A 13,705-nucleotide genomic window follows, 5' to 3' on the forward strand; every position below is an offset into this window, starting at 1 on the left:
CAAAATACTGACTGACCACTGGGATTACATCTATCTATTATACACAGTATATGTCTAAGAATATATACATTTCCATGTTTTTCTGCAAAGGAAATCTACCAAAAGCCAGGTATGGCCTGCTGTCACAGCTGTGGGGAATGCAGCTGTTTAGACTGACTACTCTCCCTGTGGTAAAACACTGAAATGAAGAATTTGTTTCCATGAAAAGATGCTATTTTATTGTGCTTTCATGTAACCAAAAAAACTTAAAATATGTTTTTTTTACCGTTGAAAATCTGAAACACACTTCACTGATGACCCAGCAGGTTGTGCCTGCCTGTAATCACCACGGGTGTGTTTCCCCGTACCTTTTTAAATTAAAGAGGGACCTGTTAGTCATCACTCTGAGTGACAGAAGTGAAACGGTGCTCTGTCACTGCAAAGGAAAATGCCTCTGAAATTAACATCTAATATGATTACAGCACAGAGTTTATGCTTTTTAATATTAATATTAATAAGTTTTATACAGATGTGCTATAGTACCATTTAAGAATGATATCAAAGCGTGCATATGTTCAGTAAAAGGTCAGTCTATGTCTTCATACACAAAAATACTGACAGTATTTCTATCAATGTGCATATATGAGCTAAAAACGTATGACATATTCAGAGCCCTGGCACACTCGTGTTTGCACATGTAAATGTGAAAGATGAAAGCGTGAAGATTACACGGCTGTCTTATCAATTAAATTTCATGAATTGCATAATACCTTGACTCGGGAAGCTTAGGAAATGTCAGCGGCGTGCGAACGATCGATGCGCTGTCGAAGTGCCTGAGACACCGTCAGAGGGTCCCAACGCCGCTGACAAGCATGTGACATCACATAATGTCTGAGACAGAGATCATAAGCGTGATAATGGCCGTGATTACATTAGTAAAGCTATTATGTTTTAGATGACAGATCTCATTAACATATAAACAGCGCTGTGGAAATTAACAGGCCCACACACACACAACAGGGTGTATGTGTGCAGGCATGTAAGGGATTATAGGATACAGATATTAACAAACATAATGCCATTGGACATGGAGACACACACAAAACACACACACAGATATATATATATGTAGTACATGTGTGTATTCTCGACAATTACACACACATATCTCTGAAGTTCATGTTAACCTGATTAAATGTAATTTCCCCAAAATGCACCTGTTTCCCTCTGAGTCATTTTCTTGAAATCGTGACACACCCCCACCTACACACAGACACACACACAGTGTTTATGTTCATGTGAATACGGGAATGGTCTGTAATCTTTCTCTGTCTCTTCCTGCCCTCATGATAAACTGCCTGTCTAACATTGTTTTCTTATCGCTCTGTGTGTGTGTGTGTGTGTGTCTTCGTGCATGTGTGCTTATAACACAAGTGTGTATGCCTCTTTTTTTTGGTTTGAGTGCATGAACACCTAATGAATGTTTTTGAGAAAGACGGCCAGGGATCCTGCATGCATGCGCGTGTGTGCGTGTTTATTTTAGCCACGCTGAGTCTCCAGAGCCGAGCTCTCGGAGCATTTGGAGGCAAACATTAACATCACCAGATGCCTCTGTCTGACTCTCTGTCTTTTCCTCTGTGTCTCAGTCTGCTCGCCCCATCTTTTGTCCTTCTCTCTAACCTGTTATCTGATCACTCGTTGTTTCTCTCACTCTGATTTTACAGAAGGCAGGATGTAGTTAACTGTGTTCAGTCATTATCTAATTAACTAATTTAGCAAACATTAATTCTTTCTCATCAGCTAAAAGTGTGCAGATTAACTATGGACGTATGTGTGTGAAAGGAGTGGTGATTTTTTTTCTTCGTTAAGTGAGTATTAAATTATTAACCCCTCATTACCAGGTGAAAATCAGGAGATAAAGGAAGCTCTAATCGTTGATCTGGCTAATCAGGGAACAATCAGTTTTCCTTTCAAGAGGCAACAGAGCAATCAGCATTTTCTTCACACTGTTATGTGTGATTTTTGTGTCTTTGAAAAAGTTGCACTGCCACGTTTGAATGTTTGGAGCTACGGTGTCATTGTTGCCGCTGCACACTCGTCTTTTCTTCCCCTTTCCGTTGATTTTTGTCGTACTTTTAAAGAAGTCTGTTCGATTTGGAAGTCACTGGGTCTGCTCCCACATGGAAACATCCTTCAGGCAGACTTGGGAGTTGCACATCAAAGGCAGACCACAGAAAGAAATCTTGAAATCTTATGATGGGAAGTAGCCCTCTCTGTCGTGTCAAAACATTAGCGGATCTCGGTGTAATCAGAGTTCATTGTGAGTGTGCAGAAGACACAATGAAGGAGCCACTAATGACAATTGTGACACAATAAAGGACCCACGCACACAGCGGTGTAGGTTGAGTGCTTGCTGGGGAGATGATCAGATGATGGAGGTCAGCTGTGTGAGTCAGCTGACCCTGACACCACACTCTGAACCCTGTGCTTCACCCCTCCCACGCAGCTGAGCCACAAACCATACCCAGCCACATACCCCCATCGCCCAACTTAGCCCTGGGAGCCATCCGGCCTAGCATAGAGAACCCTGCATGAACGCTGCCTGGCACTGCTCCATCCACTGGACCAGATCTGGTCAGATGTTTCAGATCAGATCAAGGGGCTGATTAGCTCCTCAAAGCTGGGCACAAAACAGTCAACCCCAAGAACCGCCTCACCTCTTTTTTGGTCTTGGGATGTGGAAAGGATGCGATGGCTGCTGTTTTACCCATCTGCCAGTAGCTCTTGGTTAAATCCAGTGTCGTGAAAAAACAAACAGTCCCAAACTGGTCCAGGAGCTCGTCGACCGGGGCATGGCATAAGCATGAGACTGTGTCACAGAATCCTATGGACCCGTCTTTCTTCACCACAAAACTATGGAGCCACACACACACTGCACTGTATGACTTTTCTATTAATCCCAGCTTTAGCATTTCAGCCAATTCCCACTGAACCATCTCTTATGCTCAGGTGACCGATAGGGTCGTGAATGCACCGTCACACAAGGGCACGTTTTGAAATGCTGCTCTATGAGATTGGTACGGCTGGGGGAGAACATATCTACAAAAACACTATTGCAATGTTCTCTGTGCCTGTGTGAGATGGTCATCACAATAGAGGGAGGCAGAAGTGGTGGAATATGGCACCCCTGACTGATCTTTCACCTACACCAAGCTCACTAGATGAGCAGTGTGGCTCCCCGCCATCCGTCCACTTCATATTCTATGCCACCCACTCGCTGTGTGACCACAAAGTGTCCTTGCCACTTAGGGAGTATCTTTGAGCTGGAAGAAGGGAATTTTACAAGCACTTTGTCTCCTGGTGAAAATTGCCCGAGTCTAGCCCCACTGTTGTATAGGCGCTACTGGCGTTCCTGGGCCTGGAGCAAATTTTCTTGTGATAATCACCCCAAAATGTGCAGTTTTGCTCTCAGGTCCAGGACGTACTGAATTTCATTGTTACCTGGGCTTGGAGCTTCCTCCCAGTTTTCTTTAACTAGGTCCAACACCCCCAGCCTTTTCCAACAGTAATTCAAAGTGAGAAATCCAGTAGAGGTCTGGGACACCTCCCACACTGCAAACAACGGAGTGTCTAACCAGTGATCCCAATCAAGTTCATCCTTGTGAATCAACTTATGAATCATGGACTTTAAAGTCTTATTCAGCTGCTCCACCAACCCGTCAGCCTGAGGGTCGTAGATGCTGGTCCGACTCAGGAGGTGACTTGAAACACCATCTGCACCACACTCTTCGCAGATATTGTGCACAGCAGCAAGGCTTTGGAGTAACACATTGCATAATCCACCAGAACGAAAACAAAGCAATATCCCTGTGCACACCCCATGAAATGACCCAATGAGGTCCATGCCAATGCACTCCAAGGGGACCTCAATTAATGGTAACGGACACAAAGGCGCCTTTGGAATTGATTTCTTCAATGGCCAGTCCAGGCAAGACGTGCACCATCATCACACGAACCCACCCAAATGCCGGGCCAATAGAATCGGGCCATTGTTCGCTTTAGAGTTTTATCATATGCCATATGCTTCGCCTTGTGTTTATAACCTTAGGTACCAACAACTTGGTGTTCTCCTCTTCTGTGAGCGTCATGACTTACTCTATAAAGCCTATCTTTAATCGATACAGAATGCGGGTAGGCCAGCTCTGCTTCATGCACCATGTGACCATCAGTTCTTATGACAAAGACTGAGCATAGGGTGTCATCACAAGACTGCTCTAGTGGGAAATCTCCCATAGAGTGAATTACTGGAGCCAGTTGGGCTCAGGAGAAGGCCCTTGTATTTGATTTCCAGCTGCACTATAGGATATTTGTGCATGTATGCATTCATGCATCTAACTTCCAATCAATCAACCTTCAGCAATGCCCTGGGCCAAACCAGGGTCTGGTGGACCAGGGTCTGCATAGAGCCAGAGTCCACTATAGCCTGACGTATACTACCTTGGCTTGTTAAAGGTATGCTGCAATCTATGCTGAAATCGTTGGCCAGGGTCACGGTGGAGTCCAGGCCAGGGGCAGTGGACCAACTTTACTCCTGATGCACAGATGCCAGCTCAGCCACCATCTGGGCAAACACCTTAGATGACGTGGCCACCAGGTCCGCCACACGTGGGTTTTGACGCCACTGTGACACGATAAAGGACCCACACACACAACGTTATAGGTTGAGTGTTTTTATTTTCAGACTGTCTTTGCGGCAGCTTACCTGTTGCCCTCCTACTGCTTCACGTCACATACAATTCTGTGTTCTGGTGCAACATACTCAAATGGGGAGATGTGATTAGATAACGGAGATCAGCTGTGTAAGGTAGCCTCCCCCGATGCCACACCCTGAACCCACTGCTCCACCCCTCCCGCGCAGCTGAGCCACAAACCACACCCCACCACTGGTAAATCAGCTAAATAAGAATGCAACTTGTGACTTTCTTCTGAATTTGACAACAAGGTGCTCAGGTCCTGTTGGTGCAAAGCAAAAGCCAAAATCCTCACCCTGCCACCTCCGTGCTTTACAGCTAGTATGAGTCCTCCTCTACGGTGCCCTAACTACACGCGTAGGCAGCCTGCTTCACAGAAGTTTAACACGAATGACTACTTGACCGTCGGAGCTGTCCATTTCCGTAACCGTGTATAATCCAGGCTTTATCCTTCAGCTACTTACGCTTCAGTTTCTATGGAAGCAGTAAGGGTGTACTTAGTTTTTCCTAGTGAAAGTAAAGGCTTTCCTTTTCACATGACTGTATGTGAGGCTACAGCATCCTCTGACATTTAACATTAATGGATTCTACCCTTTGGAGTTTGTGGCCACTGTTACCACTACTGAACAATGTTTGTATCACTAGGTCACCATTTACTTTGCATCGTGCACGCACATGAGATGTACGTCCCTGGCGTGGGTTTTATTCAGTTTAACAACAGCTGTCAGTTGTAATTCACTTGCACAGGCAGCAGAGAAGCCATAGAAACAGTAGCTGGCAAGCTCTGCACTTATTTTACCGGGACACGTAAAAATCATTGTCAAGCAGTCCTTCAACAGTCAGTCACTAAGTAAAATTCAAATCATTTTCAGTCAGCCAATCAATTACTAAATTTTTGTCCACTTGTTAGATGTTTTTAGCAGAATAATTATGATTACTTTGTTAAAACTTTGTTAATTATTTGAAACTTTGTTGCTCACTTCTGGTGTAATCAGAAGGTTCAGAATATGAAAGCAAACATGTTTGCTGTGAAGCCAAACAACCTCATTTAAGGTTTCAAGGAGAAAAGCATGGCAGCATATTCAGCTCAGACATGTGATCTACTGTATGTAACTGCAAAAGCACGGCTGTGAAAGAGTGATAAAAGCGTCCTTTCATTGAGCTGTGATAGAAAAAAAATAAACCCTGCTTTCATTTAAAGTTATGTTAGTTAATTTGCTAACTTTGCCAATCATCTTCATACACCAGTGACACAACTGGCCGGTTGTATAAATTGGCATCACAATAATCGACAGGTAAAGTCTGGTTAATCACCCATATGGAAAAGAAATAGTAAAAACTTATATGTGATTACTCATGAAAGTGGCCACTTTCTCATTACTTTCATACATTGTTTTAGTAAGTATCCAAAACATACAAGTTTCATTATATAATTTTTCAAGGGATCTTATATCTGTTTTCACTCTTATATGCTTTTCATACAAGTTTCACACAAGACAGATACAAACTTTATAAGATTTATATATATCTTTTCCATATGGGCAGTCCTGTTTAAAGACACCTCTCTCCCGTCCACCAAGCTGCATTTTTACAAAACCTGTGAAAATCCTTTCCAGTCTTTTATCTGGCCATTATTCAGCAGCACCCGATTAATAAGGAGTACATGTTCCATTATTAATGCAAACAGTAAGAATCTTCACAGCCGAGCTGTGAATTATTACACATCTTTGACAATGCTCCTCTTGTATTCTGAAAGAAGAATAGGTCATCATCACTGATGTGCACTTGGAAAAGAATGAAAAGACTCCAGAGAGAATCGAACCTTTTCAAAATCATCGCTTTCCGTGTTTTTAACACCGGAAAACTGTGAAAATATCTCTCGTGCAAATAAAGCCAGATAATTCAAATTGTTTTACATTGTAAAAGGCTGCGTTATCATGAATCTGATTATTGTACCGGGAGCGGCGAGAAGCCCCTTTCGGACATTTACAATGAATCCTGGGATGTGTCGGTCGGAGAGAGGTGAAATGAGATGGCGTGAGAATGGCCTGTAGAGTCACTAGAGTCTGTGTTTGCTCTGACAATGATTCTACTCAAAAGTGTTTGCACTCGGAAATGTGCCTGAGTGGCCTGTTTTCATTGTATCACACGCACTTCAACAGCTCGCTCTCGGCCTCTCTCCCTTCCCCTCTCTCTCGCTTTAATCTTTTGTTTCACTGGGCTCCAGAAAGCCATTATGTTAGAGTACCTACAGTGATGGAGACACCATTTAATACCCAAGAACACACCTTTTTAGGTTCACGTTGGGGAAATGCTCATTTATTTTAAACAAGTTCACTGCTGGTTAGAAAACACAAAGATCCCAAATACACAGGCCCTGCAGTGACGGGCCACTATTAGTTGTGTTAAAGTGACAGCTCTGAGAACTAAATGGGAAACAACCTAACTAAAAACTCTGTTTTCATTTAAAACTTGCCCTTTAAAAATATATTGTGATTCTCCAGAGAAAACAGAATTTAAACCTTTGCAGACAGATTAAAATCCAGCATTCATTCAAAGCACAGCAGCTTTTGTTCCCGGTGATTTCCCAATAGGAATTTTAATTTATGTGCCCAAAAGCTCAGCTGCTGTTTGCTTGTAGAGAAGAATTTAAGAACATAAGACTATGTAAAATCAACATGACAGATCATAATATAAGCAAATAATGAAGTAATCAGTCCCACAGATGTAGATTTTTTTCTGTTTCCACAGCTAAAGAGAAGGTAAAACACAATTTTTAAAATTTTTTTTTTAGTAATGCCAGTTTTTCCGTTAGATCAACTGCAGGTGGTTGGCAGGGGTGACACCACCCCCAGTGTGCACGATGAGAAGCTGTTAATGCACTTAAAGTAGACTAACGAGTTGTCATCAGCTCCTGTCGCTATCTTCTCCCCATTTTGCCTCCACACACACACACCTCGCCGCACACATACACAACACACAAAGCTTGACCATAAATGACTGGGAAATGCAGTAGAGACTTTTAGTTTTTGCTATAAAATCCACAAAATGCTGTTTTGAAAAGAGGGCACTAATGAAGAAACACTCACATACACGTTAAAAAGTACTGTGAACATGCCATCGCTGTCCTCTCATTACAAACTGACAGTAAAATAACCACCTTAGTAAAACAAGCAAAGTAGAACATCATATTTGTAATTTAATATTTTCTGACCATGTTAACAGCAAGCAGGGACAGCCACACCACATAACCAATGGTGAAAGCATATCAAGCATTCTAACTAGCTTGTTTGCATAGCCAATTTAGATTCAACAATTAACGTGGACGTCTTTGTAACACATGGGAGGAAGTTTAAGTTCCCAGAGAAAACCCACACAGGTACAGGTTAAACATTCAAGCGCCACACACAAAAAAGGCCCAGGCAGCTTTCAAACCAGGAACCTTGTTATTGTGCACCAACAGTGCTAGCTACCACAGTAGCTAGTAGCCGCTAGTTTTTCTACCAGAACTTCTTTTTTCTTATTCATTTTGTCCTAACAAAGAGACATTTTGGTAGCAACAGAGCTAGGCTTCTAAAATGGCTAGCTGTGACGCAAAGTCTTGGGAATTGTAACTGATATCAACACAGTTTTACTTTCAGCCTCAGATGTCCCATTTGCTATTTCCGAAATAAACACATGATTAGAACATGCGAGTTAGTTGACGGCACTTTTTTTTCTACCCACACAACAAAAGAAAAGGAAGAAACGCTTTGAAAATGTGTACATATGTAAATAGGAGAACTCTTTGAGTTAATGTGTGATTTCTATACATTTGTGTGCCTGTGTGCACGAAAGAACAAAGCAGCAGGGTCCTCTGATGTTCTTGCTCTGTCCATCAGTGTCACGTACACGGGTTCGTGTGATGTGCATGAAAACAAACCCAGAAGGTAACAATGCATTTAAGGCTTTGTCTCATTAGAATACCTGCTCTCATATCAAACACACACAGAAACATGAAATAAAAACTGATTTCTGATATCGTCCTTCTTCCCGTCTGTCCACATACAGAAACCTGAAAGCTGTACATTTTTGCATTGATGGCATCCTGGATGATCTTCTTCTCCTCTATTTATCCAGGAATGCCTGCTGATATTCCTCTGATGTCTAATGCCGTCTGAATGAGCACCCAAACCTGAAAACACACACACACATGCACACAAAAAAATGCGTCGTTGAACTGACACTTCAAACAAAGCTTTTGTCTGCTGCCTGACAGCTATTCCTCTCTCCTTCCCCCTCTCCTCCTCTTCCTCCTCCTCTCATTATCCCCCTCACTTCTCCCTGTCATTCCAAAACACTCGTTCTACCCCCTCATTCCCTCGCTGTCTCCCACACACACGCCACAAATGCATTGAAGGGTTTATTCCTAATTGAGCTGCCTGGTTAAATGCAGGTTAAATAAAATACAAAGAATAAAAATATGACGGGCATTTTACACCACCACTCGAGCTAAAGGTGTAATTATCGGCGGCATTTAATTTCTAGGAGCAATAGATTAATACGATGATTTATTTTAAAGCAAATTGTCGTAATGACTTCATTACTCGCAGAGGTGTCAATGATAAAAGCGTGGGTTAAAACTTTGAAGTAAAATGAAAACAGAATCCCTCGCCGGTTTTGCAGTCGTGTTCGACACTTTTGTGAACACAAACAAAGCTCCATTGTGTACGGTGACAGGGGGATTTTACACTCACTGGAACAAAAAAATTCCAGCGCTCACTTCTGTTATAGAGTTCAGCTGAAGCTGAAGATGTCTTAGAGCTTGCACTGTTCGGTTTAACCAATCTGGGTGAAGCAATGAGAGTCGCTGGTTGTCGAGGAATCTGCCATTTACAGCGAATAGTTTTTGCAGGTTGGTTGGAATAAACTATCAAGTTGCTGTGATGATGCCGAGCGAGAAACTTCGGCCTAAAAACGTACATCAAAATTATTTCTCTGATGTCTACATGATTGGGATTGATGTCCCCAACCGTAGCCCTGATCCTGTGAGACAAAGAAAAATGTACTTTTGTGGACAAATGTTTACATTTACTTCAAATGACTATTTCTCTGTTCCCTGATTCCCATGAAGATTTTTAAAAGAGCGACAGAATGGGGTTAGAGTTGGGGTCGTCATTGATAAGTTAGACCAGCGGTCCCCCACCTTTTTTGCGCCATGGATCGTTTAATGTCAGACAATATTTTCATGGACCGGCCTTTAAGGTGTTACGGATAAAGACAACAAAATAAAATGATACGACCAAGACAAAAACTGTGCTATTTTGAAAATATAATAATAAACGTGAATTCACTGTGTAATTGTGTAACTTTATTAGCAGTGACCTCCTGAAATGCACCAACAACATTGAGAGTAACATCCTCCTCTCTGGTCGCTATGGTAACACGTAAATATTTCTTTTAGAATAAGACACACAACTGCAACACGGGAAACGACCCAGGGAAGCTGAATTAACGATAAAAACCCTGAAAACCACAAATTTCACACCCGAGACTCAACTCTTGCAGCCTGGTACCAAACAACTCACGGACGGCCCGGGGGTTGCTGCTGAGTTAGACCTCAGAGGGTTAAATCAACAATGCTAAAAGTAACATGTGGAGCAAGTTTAACCAAGCTGCATCAGCTTGAACAAATCATTGTAATAGGGACTGTCAATTGTAGAAACAGCTTATAGACCATCGTTAACCCTCTGATGTCTACGTCATCGTCTAATGTTCCCAACGTTAGTCCTGGATCCCTAAACTACGTTTGGGAGACAATCAAGCAAAACGTAGTTTTTTGGAAGGATGTGGATGTTTCAATGCAGTCTAGTTATGTAATGTTGTTTTTTATTTATTTATTTATTAATTTTTGTCTCCTTATCCCCAAGACTTGAGAGAGCATTTTTAAAAGAACAACTGTTATATATATTGTTAGCATGAGGTTAGCGTTACGGTCATCAGTGACGATAAGTTGGACCTCAGAGAGTTAAATCAGCAGTACTACAAATATCATGTGGAGAAGGTTTAAGCAGGCTGCGTGAACTTGAACAAATCAATGGAGAAATAATGTGTCAAGTGTAAAAGCCTATAGACGAGATCGAAGGCATCGTCTATAACAACCCTAACTGTATGCTGCTGCTTTGAGTACTGTCCAGTACTGTGGCCGTTCTACACTTTGAGCTACACGAGACACTATTTAATGTAAAAAAACACAATTAAAGGAAGGAAGGATATGACGTAAACTATAAAATGCTGCAGCATCTGCACAAAACTGACTGGAGAAAAGGCTGATTTCACATGACCGAAATGTACAGAGAGCTTTGCTCAAAATGCCTTAATGGCTTCGAATGAGTTAGAATATATTTCCAAATGGCTGCCTTGAACTGCTCTGACAGATATTCCCATAAGACGCAAATGCAGCATGAGTCCGCAAAGTCGGGCTCCAGTTGATTTTCAATGAAGCAGCCCCAGAAAGTCTCTTGATGACATTCGCAGACTGGAGCTTTTCTTGCTACTGATGACAGAACACAGAAACCTCAACCCCTGTTGAACTCAAACCACCGACCAGCTTCAGCTGCTGTGCCGTGTGTTGGAAATAGTGTTCAGTTTTTATTGGCATTTAAAGTACGGGTTCCACATTAAGTAATATAAGATGATAAATAAAGCCAAACATCTTTGTGCACATTTTCACATTCAGTAAAATTCAGTGTTACAGCAAATCTGTCAGCTTCATTCTTCATCTAATAAATTCTATTAGTGCTTACAGCTGCATATCCCCTTATGTCTGTGATAAACCCTGTGATTAACCTTCGTTTATCAAGGAGAGAAAGCACATTTCCACTGGGCAGCTGCCTGCGCCTACAGCCTGCTGAGTTGCAGGTTCAGTTCCTTGCTAAAGGGCACTGTGGCAAATTGCTGAAGAAGGGAGAGAGCGATACTGAAATTCTGTTCTGTAAAAGTAAATGAGAGGGTGATGAGCCTCAGTTAGAGACATTTGGTGTGTGTGTATGTTCAGTTATCAGGGGAGAACAGCATAGCTCTGCTGAGATTAAATTCCCAGAGCTTACTCTGACTATCAGCATTACTTCAGGACACATGCGCACACACACACACACACACACACACACACACACACTCACGCAAGGGAATCGGGAGTGTTTGGAAAGAAAGCTGGCGTCACTACATTTTCATTCACAGAAAATATCAACATCGACAGTATGCCCACTGCTGATATCTCCACCGCTAGTAATCCCCACCAATCCAATCAATCTCTACGTCCATCATCCATCTTTCTTTCTTCCAGTCTTCCTTTAATTTTTTGAAAAGTCTGTAGTTGACTGTTATTCATCTAAAGTGCAGACAACAGCAACAACAGAGCACTGACAACAGTGTTCTGATACGGTCAAAAAGCGAGCACGAAGATGCACAAAAAAATCTATTTGAATTTTCAGCAGCTTAAATTAGAGTAAATATAAAAGTGTGTGGATAAAACCGTTTTGGGCGTATTTATGAAAACATCATCACAGCCAATTTTCAAGAATAAATGTTTTTATGTGCAAGTTGGATTTATTTTATTTGGACGATTATTAGCTAGCACAAAATGCATTTCCACACAGAAAGTTAATAGACCTCTCTGCATTGAATCATATCTGTTATTAATCTCTAGCTGTGCCCAAATTCATGGGCTGCATCCTCCTGAGGACCCGGCCCATGTAGACCGCGAAGGCCGGGTCCTGAGAAGGTCGGGTAGGCCGGAAGTAAACGGCTGGGGAAATTGGACGGTCCAGCCTTCTGATTAGCATCACTGCTGTCTCGGTGGAGTTTAATAGACTCGTCCGTCTGCTCCTTGCTATCTAAAATGTAACAGGACACTGGCGTAAATTCTCGACCGTCTCATACTTCTGTTTAATCAGTTTTCTGTTTGACATTTAGTCAGCTTTGTAAAAACCAAGGAGGAACCCACCCGGGGGATTAATAAAGTTTTATTTTATCTAATCTAATCTAATAACTTTAATCTCAGCCAAACTGATTTACTCACGAACAAATAAAACACTGAAAAAAAGACAAACAATAAAAATTTTAGGTTGTCTAAGTGACACATATTACGTTTAACCTGAGTAGCAAAAGACCGCGGTGATCTGAAAATGATGTGCTGGGAGTTGTGCCGTTCTCGGCGGCTTCAGTGACCCTCGAGCTCTCAGCTAGCTATCGAGCCGGTGGGTAACGGACGTCTCCGAAAACGTCAAAGCACTTTTGCAAATATGCAATATCTTGATAAACCGAGCAGATATTTGAAGTTTACACACCCACATTCTCGCCTGAAAATATGTTAAACGTTTATTTTGTGACCCAGAAAGATTAATAAGAGTAATTTTAAAACTTAAAAGTAGCGGCCACCATTGTTGGAAACTGGAGTTTAAATTCTGGGATATGGTGGGCCACGAAGGACACACCCGACCCATCCTTCAAATTTGGGGAAAAGGAGGACGCATTTGTCGGCTGCATTCAGAGGAGTCTACGAATTTGGACAGCCTTCGGTGCGTCGCTGTGACGTAATCGGTCTACAAATGCGGCCTCAGGAGGATGCAGCCCATGAATTTGGACACAGCTTCTGTCTCTCTTCCACAGCATGTCTTTATCCTGTCTTCCTTCTCTCACCCCAACCAATCACAGCAGATGGCCCCACCCCTCCCTGAGACTGGTTCTGCCAGAGGTTTCTTCCTGTTAAAAGGGAGTTTTTCATTCCCACTATTGCCAAAGTGCTTGCTCATAGGGGGTCATATGATTGTTGGGTTTTTCTCTGTATCTATTATTGTACGATCTACTGTACAATATAGGACACCTTGAGGCGACTGTTGTTGTGATTTGGAGCTATATAAATAAAATTGCATTGAATTGAATTGAATAGTTGTCACTAGAGCTGGGCGATATGAGATTTTTTCATATCACGATAT

General features: G+C 42.2%; 1 protein-coding gene across 1 annotated transcript in view; it reads left to right on the forward strand.

The window, feature by feature from the left end:
* Window positions 1–13,705, forward strand: part of aff2 (AF4/FMR2 family, member 2) — a 195,966-nt gene that overhangs the window by 42,597 nt on the left and 139,664 nt on the right. The gene's annotated exons all lie outside the window — the stretch shown is intronic.

Source organism: Pundamilia nyererei, unplaced genomic scaffold, assembly GCF_000239375.1.
Source record: "Pundamilia nyererei isolate P.nyererei 1_Seehausen unplaced genomic scaffold, PunNye1.0 scaffold00001, whole genome shotgun sequence".
NCBI classification, from domain to species: Eukaryota; Metazoa; Chordata; class Actinopteri; order Cichliformes; family Cichlidae; genus Pundamilia; species Pundamilia nyererei.